The following is a 24,969-nucleotide window of genomic DNA, read 5'->3' on the forward strand; positions in this document are numbered from 1 at the left end:
TTCTTACTGTTGCGAGCACACGCAGCACTAGTGGAAGTAGGTGGGAAGGTGGGCACTGGACGCTGTGTGGTGGAAGAGGAGGCAGAGTTCCCGCTCCCTGTGCCCGCCAACATAGAGGAGTCACCGCTGGCATCAGATGACATTGAGGTTGGTGTTTCTGGCTGTGATTCCTCAAGCAAACCCCTGTCCCCCTCCCAGGCGCTGATCACATCAGTGTCAGTGTGCTCATGTGTAGCAATCGTGCATGATGCCTCACCACTGGTGTCTGTCCCCTGTCCTTCTGTGCCCACGGTAGATGCCGCAAGAGACAGAGATGTAGGTTCAGTTTAGTGCCATTCACAAAAACATCATATGCAAGCAAATCACAAAACAAGATCATGATAACCCCATGTTGCACACCACCCTGTGCAGTAACATTGTGCAACCTTAATTCCAAAGTCAAAAATCGCATGGTGTCATGCAAACTTGGCTTAAGTGACCCATGTGATGCCCACACAGCCAAATAGCCTGCCTGTGCCTCCTTGTAACCAGACATACAGATCCCTCTGAGCATACCTAGGGCCCTGAGGGGGGAAAAGATGTACCGCCCAACACGTTGTCACAGTCACATATGGAGTCACCATAAAGGGACAACACAGATACAGACTCCAAAACATGAGCTCATGCCATCCACCATATCATACTTTGGGGCACAACTACAGTTGCACATTGGTGTCAGATGTGTAGTGCTCACAATATTGAGGTGTGGTACTGCACACATTGATGAAAGCACATTCAGATGAGGGACACTGCCGTTAACTGTCATGGGATGTCCCTGACTCCCCCAATGCAGCCAATGTCAAAAGGCTACAACTTAGAATGCAATGTCAAGGGCCATTACATCAATGACATGAGAAAGTACATGTAGTGATAATGCTTGACAGCTGCACCCAACACAGAGGCCGCTTACAAGCCATTGCATCTCACTTGCAACATCACAGAGCTCGGCACTGGCTCAGGCTTGGAATACAGGCAGTCACTCACAGCCAAAGTCACCCTTCCCAGAATACTCACCCCCAGTTTGCTGCTGATGGTACTTCAAACGTGCCTCAGGCTGTCTCACTGCCAAGATGCGTGCCATTAGTGGTGTCATGCTTCGGTGCGCTAACCTGTCAGTCAGAGGGAGCAGCCCCAGCCTCATATCTGCCACGTTTTGGCTCAGCCGGCAGATGTTAACCAACCCCTTGTGACAGTGTGTGTCGTTGGTTGGAGACACCAAGAGCCCGCACCTTGCATGCAGTGGCCCTCCATACGGCCTTACGCTGGTGGACTTGAGCTGTAGGCATGGGAGACAAGAGGAGGAAATTTCAGTGACACTGGGTCATGTACCACTATTTCTCAGTACAGGAGCATACACCAACTCAGCACAACTCCACAGACATGTGTAGCAAAGACAATACAGCATGACACGTAGTACATAGGCCTGTGATAATCATACCAAAATGCATGCAGGTATGAGGATGGACACAGTACCTGGACAACTCATACACATGCCTGAACAGAAAGCAATGTGAAGGAGGCTCACATCTGCTATCCAGTTTGTGAGTGAGCAAGACATACATTACATTGGAAATTATGTGGCGGGGCAGACTCATTGTGTCCAACACTGCACACCCCTCAGTTTCCTTGCCCTGTGAATGGCTCACTGTGTCATGGAGGCCATTTTTAGGGACATGATCTCACAATCTCACACCCTTCTAACAAGGTCTGTCTTGTGCAATACACTGGCCTGAGATAGCCCTATGATGGATAGGGTAGCAGACAACCCATGTGTCTCACTCTGTCCATTCAGTGATGGTTCCTTGTCAAATTGGGCAGTGATTGTGCAGGCCAGGGTGGCTCACTCTGAGGTTTAACGTACGGCATCAGAAATGTCACATGCAGATACAATATGAGCGGGCAAACAGTACCTTCACATGCAAGTCAGTACACATAATGATGAAAATGGAAGGGTGACGTTTCAACAGTACAACAATCTGCTGTGTCATAGGTGAATTACCACCAAGAGTGTCATCCTCTGGCATTTAACTCTTGTGCCTAATGCTGAGATATCCATGTTGGCAATATTAAGTCAGACACACTTCCATCAGTACCCTCTGGACGTAAGCTCTTGGTAATGTCACAGATGAGCCTGCAAATAACCTCATGGACCCACACATCCATTAGCACAGGCTGTTTCTGTCCTGACTCCAGCTTACCAAACTTGCTGTGTTACTGTATGGCAGCAAAAACAATGCATGTCCCTCCCATCCTGATATGCAGCCAGGGAAGTGTGTAAAATAGGCTACAAACCCCTTTCCTGTGAAGTCAGCATGGTAGGCAGTGTATCACACAAAGCCACACTCTCAGGCAAATACTGCAGCAGATAAATTTCATGTGTGCACTCACTTCCACTCTGAAACACTTACCATGACATATGGAGCACCATATAGCCTCCCATACTGTGTGAGCACCTTGTCTACCAGGACCTCCAGCTCCTCTGGGGTGAAGGGACGGGCCCTGATGTTCTCAGTCCTCGCCATCACTGGGTCCATGAGACAGGGGCAGCAGAAGTTGGTGGTGAGGAGTGTCAGGCAGCAGTGTCTGGGTGCAGGAGACAGGAGCAGCAGCAGTTGGTGGTGAGGAGTGTCAGGCAGCAATGTCTGGAGACAGGAGCAGCAGCAGTTGGTGGTGAGGAGTGTCAGGCAGCAGTGTCTGGAGACAGGAGCAGCAGCAGCTGGTGGTGAGCAGTGTCAGGCAGCAGTGTCTGGAGACAGGAGCAGCAGCAGCAGCAGTTGGTGGTGAATAGTGTCAGGCAGCAGTGTCTGGAAGCAGTGGAAATGTGAGGCTCTCTCCCACATATATATAGCCCCCTGGGGTAGTTCCAATGGTTCTAAGCTGCTGCAATTGTTGTTCCAGGTCCGCTTTTTTCAAATGCATCCAATGACCGGCCTTGCGGTGGCGGAGCACGCCTACCGTGATTTTAAAAAATGCATTAGGTTTCCGCTTTTCGGTTCTCATTGGCTGTAAGGGCATGAGCATTGGCGGTGACACACCGCAGGGGCCAGGCGGTTGCTGCGGCGTTCGTGCATCTTTCAATTGCATCCAATAAGCGGCCCCACGGTTGCGGAGCATGCCTACCGCGATTTTCAAAAATGCATTAGGTTTCCACGGTTGCCGTCCCCATTGGCTGTAAGGGAATGGGCATTGGCGGTGAAACACCGCAGGGGCCAGGCGGTCGCTACTGTGGTCGGGCATCTTTCAATTGCATCCAATGTCCGGCCCGCGGTGGCGGGGCACGCCTAACACGATTTTCAAAAATGCATTAGGTTTCCGCAATTGCGGTTCCCATTGGCTGTAAGGGCATGGGCATTGGCGGTGACACACTGCAGGGGCCAGGTGGTCGCTACCGCGGTCGTGCATCTTTGAATTGCATTCAATGACCAGCCCCGCAATGGCGTGGCACGCCTACCGCGATTTTAAAAAACACATTAGGTTTCCGCGATTGCGGTTCCCATTGGCTGTAAGGACATGAGCATTGTCAGTGACACACCGCGGGGGCCAGGCGGTCACTATCGTGATATGGCTGCTATACATTGCAGGAAATGACCGTGATTTGGGTGGCGGAGCATGCCAACCACCATTTCACAATGTGTATAGCACTACTGCGTCTGCGGTGGGCATTGGCGGTGACACTCCGCGGGGACCAGGCGGTCGCTACCGCGATATGGCTGCTATACAGTGCAGAAAATGACCGTGATTTGGGTGGCGGAGCATGCCAATCGCCATTTCACAATGTGTAAATCAGTACCGCAAGTGCGGTGGACATTGGCAGTGACACACCGCGGGGACCAGGTAGTCGCTACCGTGATATGGCTGCTATACATTGCTGGAAATGACCGTGATTTGGGTGGCAGAGCACATTGACAGCACCTATGGACACATCATGCTGTGTCAATGGCAATGGCCAGTTCTCCACAGTGCACAGTCGACACCTGATTCATGGCACAAGATTGTGCGCACAGTGCCAATGTGTCATTTAGCCCACTTATGCCTACACATGCCATGTTGGTGTATATGATTGGAAACATTGGCATGTACTCCCTCACGTCACTTGTGATATTGCTAGGCATGTACACAGATCAGTGTTGTGATGGACTCTCCAATGGGTACACATGTCAATGTGTGATGTGGCTAACCCGATCACAGTGATGAATGTCTGACTGCATATTGTGCACATTTCACTGTCTAGTTTCCTTGGCTCATGCACATACTTGATCTTAATGCACAGACTATGTTCATTTTGTGATTGATGTGTTCGACTTACCCAAGGAGGTGTGGCAGGTACAGCAGCTAGATAGGAGCCAGTAGTGTTGCTGTTTCACACATATGCTGTATGAATTACTGTCAGTGCTAGTTCTGCAAGATGTGGACATGTACCTTTGGCCATTCACATAGTCAGATTTTGTTCTGGAGGTACTCACTGTGTGATCAGTGAACAAGTGTACGACTAGTGTAGCTGAAGGTGTCCATACATGTAAGTTGTGATGTAAGCTGAACAGCGATGCCAGTCATTGTTGGCGTTGTGTCAGTCAAAACGTAAGATGTTTGATCACATCTCATAGGGGGATTGAATTGACATGTGTCCCCTTTCATCTCACCTAGGAGGCGACTAAATGTGCATCGTCCCTTCACAGTGCTGGCAGACATGGAGGATGAGGACATCATACGGAAATTCTGTGTGGATCGGCCCACCCTACAAGGCCTATGTGCTCTGTTGGAGCCCCACCTGCGGCCTCGCAGAACGTATCTGACTGCTTTGACACCAACGTGTAAGGTGATGGCGGCCCTGCATTTCTTTGCTACTGGTTCATTCCAGTACACGGTGTCCACCGCAGGTGGGATATCACAACCCATGTTCAGCATGGTGCTAAGTGATGTCCTGTCCGCTATGATGAGCTACAAGGACAGATACATCCATTTCCCTCGGAGGCATGAATTGGTGGCTGTGAAGGGTGATTTTTATGCCCTTGGGAACATCCCTAATGTTGTTGGTGCCTTTGATTGCACATATGTTGGCCTGGTTCTACCACAGGCATGTGAGCACATCTACAGGAACAGGAAACATTTCCATTCCATCAATGTGCAAGTGGTGTGCCAGGCGGATATGATCATCTCACACTTCTGTGCCAAATTTCCGGCTCGGCCCATGACTCGTACATCCTACATAACAGCATTGTGCCAAAGCTGATGGCAAATCTGCTTCCGGAGCGTGCATGGATTGTGGGTGAGTACACAGAGTCAAGTAGTGTTATGTATGTGTGAAATGCTGTCCTCTGCCACAGTCCTATTACAAGATCGGTATGTGTATCTCACACCTAGGTGACTGCATATCCCAACCGCCCTTGGTTGCTGAGCCCACTGCGTAATCCCAGGACCCTGGCTGAAATCTGCTGCAATGATGCCCATGGGAGGACATGTCATGTGGTGGAGTGTACTTTTGGTCTCCTGAAGTCACGATTTCACTGCCTGGACAAGACCGGAGGTGCACTAATGTACTCGCCCAAAAAGGTGTGTCAGATTGTAGTTGCATGCCCCACAACCTGGCCTTGCACAAGGAGATCCCCCTGCTCCTGGACGCTGATGAGCAGCCGAGGCCCCCACGTGCAAACCCACACATGTCCAGTGACGAGGATAGTGGAGAGGAGGAAGGTGTCGACCTGCGTCAACAGCTCATCAATCACTACTTCCCTTGAAGGTGAGTGAAAACGTACAACGGCGCCATTGTCTGCTGATGTTGTTGGTGAAAAGGCCTAAGAGAGCTTTATGACTGCTGTCTGTTGTTGGCTCTGTGCTTGCTGCTAATTTTTCTGGGACAGTGTAGTTATGAACAGCTACAGGATGTCTATGTCGGTACTGTTGCTCATTGTAATGTGTGCAGATTGGAGTACCTTGATGACAAGTTTTGTGTAATGGCTGTGATGACACCACCTGAAAAGTGAACATTTCTCTCTTGTGTTTTCCTAGGTCACTTCAGCCTCTCATTTCCTGCAAACAATCCGTGCTCCTGGTACAGTGTAATCATGGTCAACATTGTACATCCTGTGATAAACATGGAGCAGACAGACTACATAGGTGTGTAAGGAGTGTTTATTTACAATGGGTATATGTGCCAGGGAAGTGAATATTTACAGAAAAGTGAATAGGGAATCAATGAGTTGTCAGTGATGGATGATGAGACAATCGAGTAGTCACCACATTGATGTGGTGACCCAGTCCAACAGACGGATGCCATTAACATGGCAGTGTGGGGAAAGACAGTTAACAAAGTCAATGCAATGGTGAAGGGGGTGCCATCATGGCTGGCTCCTTGACTGGCGTTTGGCAGGTGCTTTGCCATGGGATCCTCCCTTGGATTTCTTTTGACGGCCCCTTGGTCGTTTGGCAGGGGGCCTCTACTGTGGGGCCAGTGGGTTCTGAGGACTCCCCCCTCTCTGTGGCTGCAGGGGAGGATGTGGAACTGTCAGGGCCACCAGATTGAGGTGGAGGTGTTGTTTGGGCCGCAGGCCTGTCTCTCAGAACCACCACCAGCTGGTCTAAGAGGTCCACGATTTGGCCCATGTGGGTGTCTATGGACCTCAGCAGCAGGCGGAGCTCACGGGAACCTTCCATAGCCTGGCCCGTTTGTCCCTGGGCTTGTTCATAGGCCACAAGGAATCTGGTGATGTTGGCCAGGGCTTCGGTCCCAGTGTCTGGTTGTCTTTGTTTCCCACTTGCCCTCCCACCTGCCCTGCTGTCACGGACCTGTTGCCTCATCACTGTACGCACCCGCCTACTCTCCCTGGACTCCTCAGTTGGTGGGGTGGGGAGGTCATCCTCTGGGGCAGGGAGAGTGTTGCAGGCAGCACTGGTGGTGGTGGAGGCTGCACAGGTCATTACAGCAGGAGTCAGCGTCATTGTTGTTGCTGATGTGGTGGCGGGGGGGACAGTGAGGTCCTGGGACTTGTAGCGCCCTGGCATGCCAGATGGGCCGGCTTCTTGCTCTGCATCCTCGAAATCTAGGGAGTCATCATCAGAGAGTCCATGTTCCGGGGGTGGAGACAGGCTCTGCAGGTTGGTGTTGTCATCCTCTGCAGTCAGTTCTTGGTCACCTGTGGGGTAGAGGGTAAATGGTCATTGATGTGCACCACTCAAGGTTGGTGTTCGATGTATCTTAATTACAGGTTATGCACCACACAGTTCACTAGTTCTCACATTGTATGGCTGCACAGTAGTGTGCATCATGACATGATGTGGAGGTACATACATTACTTGTCCATGGTATGACATGTCAATGGATACCATGCGCCACGTGCAGATTTTGTGATTACGAGGACATGTCATCTAACGACTAGCGGCACAACAACTTGATGTGCTGCGTCTTTGCTGATTACTCTGCCTGGCTGGCGTTACATCTGAGCATGAACTAGCCATTGTTATCTCATGCATACCTTTTTCATGTCATGTGCATTGCTTTATTTGTTCTACAGACCATGCTTGCTTTGTTTTCATATGGTCCTTCAAGCTCTGCCCCCTTGGAACTTACAGATAGCATTTGGTGCTGTGCATGATTGTGCCCTGAATTTCTTCAACGTGATTTTTGGAGTCAAACATTTGTTGCTGTTACAGTTACACACGCTTAGCTGTCTGCACACTGTAAGTGGCTATTGGATCTGTGTCAATTTTGGGGGGATGTGAGGGCTGGTGTTGACATATGGCTCCATGCTTTTTGAGAGGAATGCTGGTGTGCATGCACTGTCTACTTACCTGTTCTGTTGTCACATTGGTGTGGAATTTCTGACACATCTCTCTGGGTGTGTGTTTGAGTGCTCCATCCTGCTCAGGGGTGTGACAGGAGGGCTTGTGGGAGTTGTAGTGCAGGCCTACCACCCCCAAACAGACCTCCCTGTTAAGATGGCTACCTACCTGTAAGTTTGTTTGTTGTAATCCAATGGCTGCCACATGCTTCTAGATGGGGGGAGTGTTCCATCCTGCTCATGGGAGGGCCAGGGGGCTTGTGGGAGTTGTGGGGCAGGCCTCCCAACCCCAAACATTATAGTGTTAATTGTGGAAAGTAATTTATTTGTAATTAATTATTAATTGGTTGTTAACTCATATTTATTATTTAATTGATAATTAATTTTGGTTGTGTATTCTTTTAGGTGTGGGTTGTGAGGTTTATAGGGGTAAAGGGAGAGAAGTAATTTATGTTTTTTTTTTATTAATTAGGTGTTAATTCATATTAACTAATTAATTGATAATTAATTATGGTAATTGTGTGATTTGTTTTAGGTGTGGGTTGTGGGGTTTATGGGGTAAAGGGCGGGAAGTTATGTATGTTTAAATAATTAATATTTTGTTGTTAATTAATATTAATTAATTAATTTATGGTATTGGTTTATATTTTTTGTGTGTCGGCTTTATTGGTATAGGGGTACAGTGTGGGGAGTAAATTAATTGTACTTACTTCATAATTAGTTCTTAAATACTATTAGTTTTTTAATAGAAAACAGGTTTTAATTGTATAATAACATTTCTTACAGTTTAATTGTAACTGTGGATTGTGGGGATTATAGAGGTAAAGTGTGGGAAGTAAAATAATGTTTATGAATTATTTTTTTTAATTGGTTATTAACTATGTTAATTGAGAAGTACATTTTTTTTAAATTTAGAAGTTGGTTGTGAATTGTGTGGTGTTGTAGCGTAGAAATGAAAAAAAGTAAATTTATGTAATAATTAATGTTTTTGTTTCTAAATCATTTCTAATTAAAAATACTTATTTGTTTGGAAATTATTTTAATTGTATTTAATATAATATTTGTAGGTATTTTTCATATGTATTTAACATTATAATATGTTTTTATTCAATTTAATATTAAATATATTTGTATTATAATTTTTAACATATTCATTTATTTATTTATTTCGTTTTTAAAAATATTTTTGTTGTTAAAAGTTTGTTTGTTTTTAATTTTGAACTGGTTGGAGTGAGAATATTAATGTTACTCCTCTGCAATCAAACGCTTTCCCTACTGTTGCACTCACTGGAGTAAGAATAGTAATTTCTACCCCTGCGCTATCCAACACTTTCCCTACTGTTGCACTGGCTGGTGTGGGAATAGTAATTTTTACCCTTCGCTATCCAACACTTTCCCTACTGTTGCAGTCACTGGAGTGGGAGTATTAATGTTACCCCTCCGCTATCCAACACTTTCCCTACTGTTGTACTCACTGGAGTGGGAATAGTGATTTTTATCCCTCCGCTACCCAACACTTTCTCTACTGTTGCACTAACTGGAGTGATAATAGTAATTTTTACCCCTCCACTATCCAACATTTTCCCTATTGTTTCATTGATTGGAGTGGGAATAGTACATTTTATCCTGCCACTATCCAACACTTTCCCTACTGTTGCACTCACTGGAGTGGGAATAGCATTTTTTACCCCTCTGTATCCAACACTTTAGCTACTGTTGCACTGACTTGTGTGGGAATAGTAATTTTTACCCCTCCGCTTTCCAACACTTTCTCTACTGTTGCATTCACTGGAGTGGGAATATTAATTTTTACCCCTCCGCTATCCAACACTTTCCCTACTGTTCACTCACTGAAGTGGGAATGGTCATTTTTACCCCTCCGCTATCCAACACTTTCTCTACTGTTGCACTCACCGGAGTGGGAAATTTAAGTTTGAAGATTTTAAAATAGTTTTTCTATATTTTTGTACTTACCTGTTTAAGTATTGGGAGTCGATATTTTTGCATTCTATATTTTTTCATCTGTATTTTATACTTCTACATTTTTTACCTCTGTATTTTGTCAGTGAACCGTTTGTGGGTGAGGAAGATTGGAGTGGTGCAGGGGGGCGAGGTGGTTTCGGCAGTAAGCTCTCTAAATTGAGTTAGCATGGTACCCCAGGCTAGAAATGTACTGTCTTACAGTACAAAAATAAATAATTTTCCAAATATAAAACCTTCTTCATATTACAGGTGGTCAAACTGAGAGATTATTGCCTTATTACATTCAAATAAATCTAGATAACAAGGTAGTCCATTTTCAATTATGAAAAAAGAGCCCATTCTCCTACATTGTTTTGCTACATTTAGGTTCAAACCATCACACTTATCCGATACTGTGAGCAGTGTTTTAGTTCTGATAAATTATGCTCAAACAACCTTATAAATTCAGCTAAGTGTGGAGTTGAATCTTGAACCACAGTGTTTATTTGCATGTGTTTTTCACTTAGGACTACTGCAAGCACCTGGTGGATTTTCAAAGGAATGTTTACCAACTATAGAAACTCATCCTCTTAAAGTACAAAAATGAATAGTCTTCCATATTCTGTGTCTGTCAGATAGTTAAATAGAAAGATAATACCCTATCAGACCTTTTGGGGGAATTGGGACTATAATGAGAATTGAACCATAGTTATTAAACATGAATGATACTTTTACTCCCCATCTTGGTGCCTGAATCACTTCTATTCATAATATATTTTGACTATTATTGATGTAAAAAGAGAATCCACATCCTAAATTATAGATCTTTTATTGTAAGGTATATAATCCCCTGACTGAATTTAGACATAAATGTACAGTTCTCAATCTATTGCTTCAGTATATTTCCCTGTTTTTTACTGCTAAATCCATATTACCTCCCCTTATGTTAGGTATGGCATGTTCAATACAAATATGTCTAATTTTATCCATATCCTTTATGGAATGTTCCTCTTCAAAATGAACAGCCATTGGGTTTTTTGAGACTCAGTTTTTAAATGCCCCATGTGTTCTCTCCATAGCTCTTTTAACTTTCTAGTAATAGAGCCTATATATATTATCCCGGCTGATAAAATCAAATAAATACAAGGAGAAGTATTTCAATTCATAAAGGATTTAAACATGTAAATTTTTCTTTAAGTAAATCGGTGAAACATTTAATATTGTCCTACAAATCTTTACAACATACGCAGTTCACACATTTCTTGCATCCTTTTAGTGACACTGGTAACTAAATTAGATTTGTGTAATTCTGTTTTTTTAATTTCATTGTGTCACTTGAACTTAAAAATGTTCTTAGTGTGGGTGCTCTTTTGTAACTACTAATAATTTTGTGTTGGAATTTAACAATGTTAGATCAAGAGATAGAATCTTCTGATGTTTCTTAAGACTATTGTAAAGGAAGCCATTCCCATTAGTGCATGTTGTGATAAATCTCATTACCTCATGCTTTGTCCTGATTATATCCTTTAATATTTATTCTCTACTGATTCTACTGGCCCTTTCTTTGGCTGATCAAGAATCTTAAGTTCATACCTTCACAGGATGCACCTATCCACAATGTTAATTGCTTCTTTTTCATATTCACTATGTATACTGCGGGTTCTTTTTGTTCAAAGGTAATATATTGTTCTTTTGTTTATTGGGTTGCCCAGATCTAGCATATAGTTTGGCAATCACAGAAGTAGGTTTCCTAAACTTTCTTGAAGCTAAATCCCATGTATCTACATACAGTTCCAATTCAGCATAGTCTCTTTTCTGCACTCTAGACTTAAAGTTACATTGTATGTGTTGTTATTTAAGTTCTTCTATTGTTTATTTCCCGATCACAAGAATGTCATCTATGTATCTGCCTCAAAACAGTAATTTTTCAGGGTTATACCAGGGATGGGTCCAGGCAAGCTCCCTATCATACAAATCCACAAATAGATTTGCATAAGAGATAGCAAACCAGGTGCCCATTGTAGTTCTTCTCTTCTGATGGTAAAGAACATTCTGATATAATACATAGGGGGATATGTACAATGAAGTGGCGGAGCGTGTCATTAGCCTCCTTGGTTTAACGGCACACTCTGCCACTTTCGGAAACGCAAGGCTGCACCATATTTACAAGAATGTGGTGCAGCCTTGTGTTTCCCTGTGTGATGGCGCTAAGTTTAACAACTTAGCGCCAACGCAGGCACCCTTGCACCAGAGTACAAGGGTGTCTGTGTGCAGGGGAGGATTGTTTATGTGTAGGAAGGTGTCCCTTCCTGCACATAAACAATCCTAAAATGCAATTCTGTCACTTTCATGTGTGCTGCTTCGTGCAGCACTCATGAAAGTTACAAAAATACTTTTTTTTAAAAGGTTTGTTCATGTACAGGAAGGGACACCTTCCTGTACATAAACAAACCATGGCATTTTGCTTTTTCCATCTGTGCTGCACAAGGCAGCTAAGTTAGCATGAAAGGGTGCCTTATGTACAAGGCAGCGTTAAGGCACATTAAGTGGCTTAACGCTGCCTTGTACATAAGGCAAGGCCCCTATCACCACGGGAACGTGACAAAAAGTGACGTTCCCGTGGTGATAGGGGCTTGTACATATGCCCCATAGTTGTTTGTAAGTACAAATAAAGTCAAATTAATAACCATATTAGAATGTTGCAAGAACCTTGTTGATTTGGTGAATAATAATTATTTATTTGCTTCTAGACACTTTTCATGTTCAATACTAGTACACAGGCTAGCATGGTTAATAAATAATAAACAGCTCTCCATGGTATATAAACTAATTGTCTCAAAAGGTATTTCATATTTACAGTACAGACTCAAGTTCCCTAAATAAAAGATCTACCTGGGGGCTCCTACCTCCTTTGTGAATCTTTGGTAAAAAATAGATAATGGGCATATGTGTATCATCAACAACCAATTATCTTTATTCATCTTCATCTGTTAAATATTGATTATGTTAATTTTTCATCTTCGGGCCCGATTATGATGTCAGATGCACCTGAGTCCGTCCGACATCCTTTGGGTACTGGGACCGTCCGACCTCCTAGCGGCGGTCTAAAACCAGCAATTAGGATGCGGCCAAACACTGTTCGGTTGCACTCCTATTCTTTACAATGAGAGCATGCATTCCAACCGGAATGCATTCTCTGGGGATAAAGAGAAGAGGTGCAGTTTATCCCTGCACCCCGTGGCAGGCACTTGAAGGAGCCTGCCACGGGGTGCAGGGATCAACAGAGGGGCCCCCTCGGCTTCCAACCGGAGGTTGTGCACCCATAGGAGCCCTACTGGGGGCCCCTAAAGTCAACTTCTGACAGCCTTTCTGTGTCAGAAAGACCAGCATAGAAAGGCTGTCGGACCCGACATTGTAATCCCTCGGGCGGAAAGAGCCACCCTTGGGATTACAGGAGACTTTCCGAATGGCAGACCGTCTCTCCAAGCCCGTCGGAAGCCAATCAAAAATCTGGTTCAGATTCCTTTCCGACCGACTCCATCCAAATGAGTCAAATGGAAATGAATTAGAACAGGAGATTATGATGCCGTAGGAACGGCTCCGACCAAGAGTCGGAGCCGTTTCCTACGGCTTCGTAATCGGCCGTTTTAAGTATTTGCCTTTGATTTTTCTATCACAAAACTCTCAAAAAGTTCATAATTGGATCAATTATTTAACTCTCGGTTTGCATCCCAATCATAACTTTTGAAATTCATAGGGACAGCGTTGCCACCTATATCAGTTTGTCTCATTATAATTGCCATGTCAGACTTGATTTCATCCACGGCTCTTAATTCATATTTATCCAGATTAAACACATTCTTAGGTCTATGTTGACAATCAAAATCCTTAAATTGAAGATTATGAACTATATCAATAACATTCTCAGATTGTATAGGGAGAACAGATTTGGATTTATTTTTCAACCACTAACCTTAGTCAATATCTAATTTAAGCACTAGATATTCAATGTCATGCTCTTTCCAATCATCTAAGCTCATAAGTAATGAAATGACCATAAGTTAATTAATAGTGATTGGACTTTCATCTTTGAAAATCTGAGTGTGTTGCCTAGTCGGATGCTTATTTGCAAAATCTTTGTTCGCCTCAATTTACGTGTGACTCTGATGGGTTAATTTACCTACTAAATTACTCCATGTATTGCTTAGAGTAAAACATAGACCTCTGTTCAGAGCTCCCATCTCCACATCTGTAAGAGCCCTGTTAGAAATTTTAGCAACATAATACTCTATCTTGAAGTTTCTTTTCTACTTTGGGCTCTGGTCTTGACTCCCTCTTTGTGCTTCTTGAACTTGTCTCCAGTCCCTATGACATTAACATTGTATGCAAAAACGCATGTGCCGACAGTAATTGTATGCTTAATGTGTCTGTAGGCCTTTTACTGCCAATTTTATTTTTTAAATTATATTTGAGTTTATAAAGTAATGCAAATAGCAATATCAGGGATGAGGTTATTTGTGATGTCAGTTTTTTAATAATGCAATATGTGAGGTCATAAGTAGTGCATAATGGGGGCACAACTTTTTTATTTATTTGAGGAGTTTTATATGGCACTGACCTGACCGGTGGGTATTGGAGCGCATTACATCAGTTACAGAGCATGGTAAACACAAAATACAATGATGCGGACAATCCCGTAATACAAATACTGACTTTTAATTTGTTGACTCATCTATAACTAGTGAATTTCAGTGCTTTTTAAACATTAGTTCTTATTTCATCACATCATCTAACTATAATGTTATTTCAAGCTTTGTTTTTCAGTGATTTTCTCGGATCATTTTAAAATAAGTTACGATCTGATTACCATTCCTCTTTTTAATGTCACTTTAACCTTTGTTTTCTTCACTGAATTTCTGGTTTTTATCAATTTCTAAAAGTAGCATGTGCAACACCTTCTTCAGGTGGACAAACCCACTGTGTGTGGCATATAGCCGTGCACAGTGGGGTTAGGGCACAAGGCCTGGTCTCTGTCCATACCTTTTCACTAACCCTCTGTAAAAGTCCGGCATGACCCTGTTTGCACACAGGGAAGATCGAATGCCGGGCTTTACCTCTGGGCAATTTGATATTTTTTGGGTTGTTTTTGAAGGATTTTTTTAATAGTTTTTAACCTTTTTCGTTGTAACTTTTTTTTACACGTAATTTTTTTAAACATTTTTATCACTGTAAACCATTATATTTTTGTAAATGGTTTATTTCTGTAAATACGTTTTTTTTGTAACCCTATGTTTTTGATTTCAAATGTTTTTAGGCAAGCCTTTGTGTTTTTTTATGTGGTTCTACATGGCTTTTGAGAAAATATTTTATTTGTTTTGTTAAAAGCTACAATCTTGAGACATTCTTCACAGTATGTGGAAAAATACTGCTCACTGTTGTTGTTCTCTTCTTGTTGAAGTTGTACTTCCAATGTTGCAGTTTCATCTCCCTCGGCTCCCAATTATGTTCTTTCAATCTCTGCACTCGCTATGTGGTTGGGATGTATAGCCCGCATGTTCTTCCATATTCCACTTGTACCCATGGAGTAGTGGCCAGGTTTTCCCCGATGGTGCACCTGTTTCGGTGATTGTAACTTGTTGAGCATTCGTTTTTTGCCCACCTGGAAATCAAAAGAACATCAACACCACTGGTCCTTTTCAGGCCTAGTATGTAGTGCTACTGCAGATGTTGACACCAGCATAATCAAATCATTATCCTGTGATGTTACAATCGTACAAGAGTTGGTGGATGGTTTGGTAGGTGGCCACTTCTCTGGAGCTTTTCCTAGGGCCATGATCAACTTGGATTGTCTCCACAGTGGTCTCCCTCTGCAAAACACTGATGTACTAATGATGATCAGGCAATTGCTTTGGGATTTTTTCTGATGCTGTGAGCTTATTATTTTAGTAGTTCATCCTGGGTGGCCAGTAAAATGGCTGATTTAAAAAACAAAATTTGGGGTGTCCCCTTGGTACGGTGGTACTCCCACGAGACCCATACAGACGAAGATAGAGTGTTGCAGCACCTGCACAAGGCCTTTACTTCCATTTTTAATACAGCAATACAAAGAAAGCACCCCTGGACCAGGATTTTTTTTAACCTTTTGTTTATGTTGAAAGGAGCATATTAATTCAAGTTTGAGCGACAGGCCCAAATAATGAAGATATTTGGTATTTTTATTAAAGTTTCAGCATTTTTAACTGTCACTATACTACAGTACCAAAAAAATGGTTCCGTAGTACCAATGACTCACAGTGAAACCACATTTGATAGGCTGGTGTGACTGTATTTGTGTATTTTAAAGTAGTTCTCTCCTCACTACTCTCATTTGGGTTTTGCACTTGACTATATCCATATCTTCTGTACTCTCATCTGTATTTCTATGAGTTTTTTTTCCGGATAATAATCTCAGAACTTCATCCCCAGTGCATTTGCTGGAGACCCAAGATCACGAAGACCCTCATGATGAGGAACAGCTGCCAAGCACCTCTACAGAGTTAATTGTTTTGGAGTTCTTCACTATTATACCTAGAGAAAAGAAGTTGCATAACTGGTCACCTGCCATTTGTGCCAGAAAGAGTTCAGCAGAGACACTGAAAAAGTACTAATTTGGTACTTCTATCCTGCTAAAGCATTTAACTGCATGACATATGCAGCAGTTAAATGCTGCAAAGTAGAGACAAAAAGATGAGGATCCATCTACTTCTGGTGTAGTGCAGAGTGTGTAGCCTGGTGATTCAATTCTAGGACAAGTCCTTCTGACTCACCAGCATGGCCTGATCCCCGTTTATTCAAACATTGTGTTTATAAGATATTTTTTGTTGGTTGACTGGGGTGAGAGACCTAGTCAAGCAGCAACCACAATCCTTGGCATGGTGGGGCACAAGGCAACCCTAATTTTAAACTATGTTCAACCCTCTGGGAGCTTGGCACAGAGTAGTCAGGATTAATTTAGAGGCAATGTGTAATGTATTTGTGCAACAAATCAAACAGTAACAGAGTGAAAAACAACATACTAAAAGGTACCCACACCATGTTAGACAAATAGTGATATTTTTAATAAACAGCACAAAACCAAAATGACAAAAATCCAATCAGTGGAACCAGAGATATGCAGTTTTAAGGCTTTTTGGTAGAAATAATCCCAAAAAGTACCAACTGTGCATTTCTGGTCAAGCTAGACTGGAACAAAGTCAAAAGTTCAGGCCAACCATGACGAAGCGTGGGCCGGCTACAGAGACCCAATTAGTACCACTGAGCAAAGTACCTTAGTTCATGGTTTGCGGACAGTTGTGAGGATTCGATTCAAAGGTGCTTTGTGCAGCTTCAGTGATGTGTTGGTTCCGAGGTGTGGCGAAGCTGCAAAGAGAGGGCCTGTGTCATCATCGAGATTTCTATTGACAGGGCTTGTGATGCAAAATCTGGTATTCAGGCTGCGGTGTGCAGTCGAGGCATATGCATCAGTTCTGAGGAGCTGCAAGCCTGCGATGCAGAGTCAGTCATTGAGGCAGCCGTTGGCGAGGGATACGATGGCCTGCACCCAGGATGTATTGGGCAGAGGTGGTTCTGAAGGGGCTGCGATGGTGATGCAGATCTTTGCGATGGGTCCAATCCACGCAGCACCAAAGATGCTTCGGTTCTTCGGGGACGCGCCTTACCTGAATTTGCATTCGCCGTGAGGGGAACGGCTGGCATTCTCCCCTGCTACCGCAGTCTTCTCTCCCACTGCAGCCCTGTTGGTGTCTCTCTGCAATCCGCGACATCGCCGTGAGGGGAACGGCCTGAACCAGAACTACACCTCCCAGGGGGCCGTGCGAGGGACACACAGAGCGTCACTAGTGGGCGCCGAGGCCCATAAAACTGACGAGCGCCTCCCGCAGCGCGGGACGCGCCTTACCTAAATTTGCATTCACCGTGAGGGGAACGGCTGGCATTCTCCCCTGCTACCGCAGTCTTCTCTCCCACTGCAGCCCTGTTGGTGTCTCTCTGCAATCCGCGACATCGCCGTGAGGGGAACGGCCCGAACCAGAACTACACCTCCCAGGGGGCTGTGCGAGGGACACACAGAGCGTCACTAGTGGGCGCCGAGGCCCATAAAACCGGCGAGCGCCTCCCGCAGCGCGGGACGCGCCTTACCTGAATTTGCATTCGCCGTGAGGGGAACGGCTGGCATTCTCCCCTGCTACCGCAGTCTTCTCTCCCACTGCAGCCCTGTTGGTGTCTCTCTGCAATCCGCGACATTGCTGTGAGGGGAACGGCCTGAACCAGAACTACACCTCCCAGGGGGCTGTGCGAGGGACACACAGAGCGTCACTAGTGGGCGCCGAGGCCCATAAAACCGACGAGCGCCTCCTGCAACGCAGGACGCGCCTTACCTGAATTTGCATTCGCCGTGAGGGGAACGGCTGGCATTCTCCCCTGCTACCGCAGTCTTCTCTCCCACTGCAGCCCTGTTGGTGTCTCTCTGCAATCCGCGACATCGCCATGAGGGGAACGGCCTGAACCAGAACTACACCTCCCAGGGGGCTGTGCGAGGGACACACAGAGCGTCACTAGTGGGCGCCGAGGCCCATAAAACCGACGAGCGCCTCCCGCAGCGCGGGACGCGTGTGGGCTCGCCCGGGCAAAGCCCGGGCCAAGGGCAGGCCCGTCCTTGCCCGTCACTGCCCGGAGGAGCCTGGCCTTGGCAACCCCCCTAATTTTTGCCTTTTCAGGTCATATTCCTGTTCACTATTCCCACAGGCCTGGACTTTCACTTCGATCTGGTTTCGCTACATTTTGGCTACGATGGCCTCAAGAGCCCCTCCCTCCCGTATACATGGGAAGCGTGCTTGTGTAGCTAAGCGAGCTGGCCCCAAGTCGCATTCTTACTCACCGGCCCTCCCCACTGCCATTGATTTAATGCTTCAGAAGGCAATCGGAGTCGTTACGTCTGAAATTGAACAGACTGAGAGGCGTCTTTCCATCACCCCGGATTGCTTCAATCTTAGCCAGTCTCCCGCGAATGTTTGTTTAAATCCTAGCAATTTGAATAGTGGCCAAAATGAGGTTATTGCTATCTCTGTTCTGCCTACATCTCCTAATCCAGCCTCTGTAACTGAGGAAATTCCTACTATACTTAGGAAGGGTAAATCACCAACAAAACACCACAGGTTCACTTTAGTCAGGAACCCATGCTAATCCCTCCAGATCCCATTTCATATCTTGGGCCCCTTACCCAACAGAATTCATTTCCATCCACGACTTTGCAGCCTCACGTAGACCCTAACCTGACCCAAGCTCGACTTCCACTAAAATCTGTAGCCCCCCACAACGATTTTGATGTTCCTCTATTGGACGGCCAGGGAACGGCTGGCCCATCTCCTCATTTTTCTAATAATACTCACTCTGACGCTCCTGTAACAGCAAGACACAATGTACCACCATCTAGAAGTGCAGCTGACAACCCCAATAGTCTTTTGCCATCCTCTGTAGGGTATGTAGGGGGGGGATAGCCACTTGCCTCCACAAACTCACCTTCCCACAATCAATCTACCTCCGGAAGCTGCCCCTTACGTACTAATACTGGCAGGACTCCCTGAATTGAAGCGCGACACTAGAGAATCTCATTTGGAATTACGTAACAAGAGTTTATTCTGGCTGGCCAAAAACAAACAATTCCCATACAGTAAGGCTGGTGATATCTTGACGGTGAGGCGCGTTGCTTGGGTGGGTCCTACTCACAAGTCTCTTCCCGGGGACTGAGTAATCATACATTTTATATCCCCAGCAACTATTCGAAGTATCCCAATGCAGCATCCAATAGCAAGGGATTCTTCCGTGAAAATTTGTGCACTTACCCTTGACTTCTTCTACCCCGTCCCCGGAGGACGGGTGCCCTCTACCCTTTATTCAACTTTGATAGTCGTGCTTTGTCCACCCAACCTTTACCTGCTAATCCCCAACACCACACTACTCTTTTTAACCTTCCTGTATCAAATCGATATGCCTTACTGGAGGATGTGGACTGACTCACTAGGTCAGTTGTTCTGCCCCCAGATAGCCACCACTTGGGTACAACGGCCATTGTCGGGGACCCCACTGTTATTCTCCTTAACTCAGACATCAGTGGGTCTGATCCCCCCGGGGTCCTTCCTATCTTTTATCATCCCCTGTTGTAGGCCCCCTAGTGGTGATGGATATTTCTTAACCAGAGAATGCTAAGGCCATTGCTCCTCTTCTACTAGCACCTGTGCAGCCAAAATCCTCTCACACCAACGGCTTTGTACCTCCGGCAACTGTTAACAAACTCTCCTTTCTGTCATGGAATGTAGCGTGACTCCGTAACAAGATGGACTTATCAGATTGGGGTTCTTTCATTGACCAGTTTGATGTATGTCTGCTCCAGGAGACTTGGCTCAGGGAGCACTTCACCAGGTTGGGTTTTCTATCTGTCAACAACTTGGCCTCAATCGCCGAGAGGGGTAGACCATTTGGGGGTATGTCCATCCTAATCGGCTCCCACTTAGGATGTATTGTGTCTCATGTAGACACTTCCTCTTCTGATATACAGTGCGTCAAACTCTCGTTCCCTTCTAAAATTATCCTGACCCTCATCAATGTCTATTCCCGGCCCACTCACCCTGGCAAAGAATCGCCACTATTGGATACTCTAGATAAATTCATCTCAACAGTACAGGGCGAGACCATTTTGATTATTGCTGGAGATTTTAATTGCCAGTACGAACCCCTGCCGGGATTCGTAGAGTCCATCACCTCTGAGGAGGATTCACTCTGGTCTATTCCTGACCTTCAAGTCCCCCCGATAAAGTCCTGGTCACCTCTTGCCCTCCAGCTGAATTCTATCACTCTGGTACATTCTTTGAGAGCTTGTAATGGCCGCTCCCAATCAGACATGGAGGGCAGACCAACCTTTAATCGCTCTGGTCAGTCTTCTCGAATAGATTATGTCCTGGTAGAGACCAGGACTTGGCCCAGGGTTATGGATTTTAAGGTCCATTCTCGCCATGACAGCGATCATGATGCCCTTGTACTAGATTTAAGTTTCCCTGAGTTGGGGCCAATTACAGAGCAAAGAACTATTACCCGCGGCACCCCCCTCCTCTCAAATGACAGAAGAAGGCTCAAATGGCCTATGGTCAAAAGATCTCCTGATAAAATGGCCAATCTATACCAAGTAGTTTATCGGGCACTCTCAGACCTGACTGCCCACTTAGACCAGAGCCACGATTCGTATACCTGTCAGATTTATTATATTCACTCGGGTTTAGTGTCCGCCCTCGCTGACTTACTAAATCCCCCTCTGGCCAAACCTAGAAAGACCAAGCAACCCCTCACATGGTTTGATCACAATTGCAAGACCGCAAAGGGGGCACTCTTGGTCGCTATCAAAACTCTGAATAGATCACTGATTAGGCAAAAGAGATTGCACTATAAAACAGTGTTAAATGAGGCCAAACAGAACTGGGTCAACAACAAATGGGACGCTTTAAAATCTGCACTCGGGAACCGGGATATGAGGGAATTCTGGTCACTAATCAGAAATGGAAGTGGGACTGGCCGTAGAGCAGACGACCCTAATATAGCCCCAGAGAAATGGATTGAACACTACCAACTTCTGTATTCTCCCCCAATTGTCTCCCATCCAACTTTCAATTCTTCCTCTCAGCTTCCGTCCCAGAATGTGGAGAATATATTAGCATGCTCCCTACCTAGCCCTACACCCTCACCGACTGAAGCCTCTTACTTTAGAGTCACTCTAGTAGAGGTTGAATCTGCCATAAAGAGGCTTCCTGCCGGTAAGGCCCCCGGGCTCGATAGCATCCCCGGTGATCTCTCTAAGGATGAAGCGGCGATCTGGGTTCCTTACCTCTGCTATTTATATAATGCTATAATTATGGGTGCCAAACTTCCGGATACCTGGCTAGGAGCTGAGATCATTCCTATTTTTAAAAAGGATTCTCCCTTACTCCAGGCCAACTACCGCCCGATCAGCCTGATCGATGTTAGCCAGAAACTCTTCTCACATATACTACTCGATCGGCTCCAGGTTTGGATGGCTGACCATTCGATTCTCAGCTGCTACCAGGCAGGTTTCAGGGATAAGATATCTACGGTAGACCAGTTACACAGGCTTTTACTCTTATACTGGAAAACCGTCAAAGTAGAGGGGGGTAGTCTCTACCTAATTTTTGCAGATCTCAAAACTGCCTTTGACCTGGTTCCACGCCACATTTTATGGGCAGTGCTGGAGGATATGGGGGTTCCCGTTAATCTTCTTAACATCATCAGGAGACTCCACCTGGACAACTTCGCTCAAGTTAGAAGTGGCAAACAGGGTGCTCTAACACCTAGGTTTCCAGTAACGAGAGGAGTACGACAGGGCTTTGTCTTGGCCCCCACTCTATTCTGTCTCTTTGTGAACGCACTCATCACCCACCTTAAAGAGGCTAAAGACATCGATGCCCCAAAACTACTTAATGATCAGGTGGTTGCACTAATGTTTGCAGACGACACCCTCCTGCTTTCTAAATCGCCTATGGGCATTCAGCATGCCCTGGACAGTTTTGCCAACTTTTGCCACATAAGGGGTTTGGAGATCAATACGCAAAAAACCAAATTTATGGTCTGCAATCCACCAAAGACCAGATGTCCCAATCCTTCTCTGAATGGTATAGTACTCGACAGGGTCACCGTGTTTGAATATCTGGGCATCACTCTGACTGACAGAATGGAGTGGGGTCCCCAGCTGGCTAAAGCCAAATTAAGACTGGCACAAACCACAGGGGGTATATTAAGGCTCCATAGAGAGTCTTCCATCAAGCCAGTTACTCCTGTTGTGGAAATATATAGAAGTCAAGCACATGGCGCCATTTTGTATGGCGCCGAACTCTGGGGCCATTCTTCGATTATTGACATCTCCAGGGCGGAAAACATATTCTTTAGATCACTGTTGGCTCTACCTCCTAGTACCTCTCTCATTCCCATCAGAATGGACCTGGGCATTAGATCTATTGAAGAAGTAGCTACCTTACGCCCTTTATTATGCTGGCGTAGACTCTGGGTTACCCCGGAATTGTTGCACTTCAGACTTGAAACTCAAGAGCTGCTGTCACTAGCGGGAACCCACAAATTGCCCTGGTTTGCGTTCATAAAGAACGCAAGTGTGAAACTGGGCATCCCAGGTTTGTGGTCGAACCCAGCCTCATTTTGTGCTGAGCTTTCTCGTGCCGACCTGGTCGATTTACACCGCACCCATTACATCTCGACTATTCTCAGTAATCCTGGGCTGGGTTCACTTACACTAGACTATCTCAATCAAAAAACTGTCTATAGAGTAGAGCCATTTCTCGATGTGGTAGTGCCGCTATCTGCGAGGAAACTGTATCTCCAATTCAGATACGGCACATTCCCACTAAGGGCTTTCTCATGTAAATGGTCGAACAACAAATCTTCGGTTTGACCGGCCTGCCAGGGTAAGGAAGAGTCTGTCGCCCATGTCATTTTTTTCTGTACTGGGTACACGCCAATGCGATATCGCTGACTTGTCCCCATTTGCAGAAATCTTGGGGTTAGCAAATATAAACAGGCACTCAACACTTTTAAAATCAACACCTCCACGCCCATAGTTTTCTCGGTTTCACGTTTTATTAATGCCATGTGGCGTAGGAGAAAATCCTTCCTATAAATTCATGAGATCCTCTTCTTTTATTGACAATCCAGGGAAATTTATATTTCTCCTCTTGTTTTAAATTTTTTTTCTCTTCTTTTTAACTGTAAATAATTTGTATAACTGAAATTTTTAAAATTCTGCTTTTTATCCTTGTGTATTGGTCATTTACTTGTCTGTAATTTTGTATCTTTGATGGTCCTTGACCGAAATAAAGATTACTTCACTGATATTTTTAATAAACAGCACAAAACCAAAATGACAAAAATCCAGAGATATGCAGTTTTAAGGCTTTTTGGTAGAAATAATCCCAAAAAGTACCAACTGTGCATTTCTGGTCAAGCTAGACTGGAACAAAGTCACAAGTTCAGGCCAACCATGACGAAGCGTGGGCCGGATATAGAGACCCAATTAGTCCCACTGAGCAAAGTACCTTAGGTCATGGTTTGCGGACAGTTGTGAGGATTCGAATCAAAGGTGCTTTGTGCAGCTTCAGTGATGTGTTGGTTCCGAGGTGTGGCGAAGCTGCAAAGAGAGGGCCTGTGTCATCATCGAGATTTCCATTGACAGGGCTGGTGATGCAAAATCTGGTATTAAGGATGCGGTGTGCAGTCGAGGCATATGCATCAGTTCCTAGGAGCTGCAAGCCTGCGATGCAGAGTCAGTCATTGAGGCAGCCGTTGGCGAGGGATACGATGGCCTGCACCCAGGATGTATTGGGCAGAGGTGGTTCTGAAGGGGCTGCGATGGTGATGCAGATCTTTGCGATGTGTCCAATCCACGCAGCACCAAAGATGCTTCGGTTCTGCTCAGGATTGCACAGCAGAGGATATGTATCAGGTCAGCAGGATCAACACTGGCCGGCAAGGCTTCTTAAGCCCACTCCCAAGGGTCCAGGAATGGTGTTGCACTGCTTAGCAGGGTAGACTCACAGATGACGGGGTTGAGGTGCAGGTGCAAGGTTGTTGAAAACCTGTTGTGTCCCTGAGGCTTCAGATCAAGAGGCCAGCATACTAACCCTTTGAGTCACTCTGTCTCTGGGTTCAAGAGATGAAGGTCCAGTCCTTCTCACCCAGGAAAGAAGCCAGCAGGTCAGCCCAGCAGGGCAGCAGTCCTTCAGAGCAGCAGTCAGGCAGAGAGGCATTCCTTTCAGCAGCACAACAGTGCTTCATCTTGGCTGAGTATCCACATGTATAGAAGTGTACTGAAGAGTTGGTGTCTGAAGTCCAGTGTTTATACCGGGTGTCTTTCCTTTGGAAAGAGGGAGAAACTTATTGAATTACTTTTGAAGTCCCAAGGCATCCCCTTCCTCCCTGACACCAGCTTGTCTGGGGTCAAAATATACTAGTGATAAGCCCTTTGTGAGAGTGCTCAGGCAGAACCTCTGTGATGTGCAAGTGTGGTAGGTGACAGCTCCTCCCCCTCTTTAACTGAGAGAGGCCTATCCTGCCAACACCTATCTTCCCTTTGTCTCGCTGTTTGGGA

Source organism: Triturus cristatus, chromosome 10 (genome assembly GCF_964204655.1).
Source record: "Triturus cristatus chromosome 10, aTriCri1.1, whole genome shotgun sequence".
NCBI lineage: Eukaryota > Metazoa > Chordata > Amphibia > Caudata > Salamandridae > Triturus > Triturus cristatus.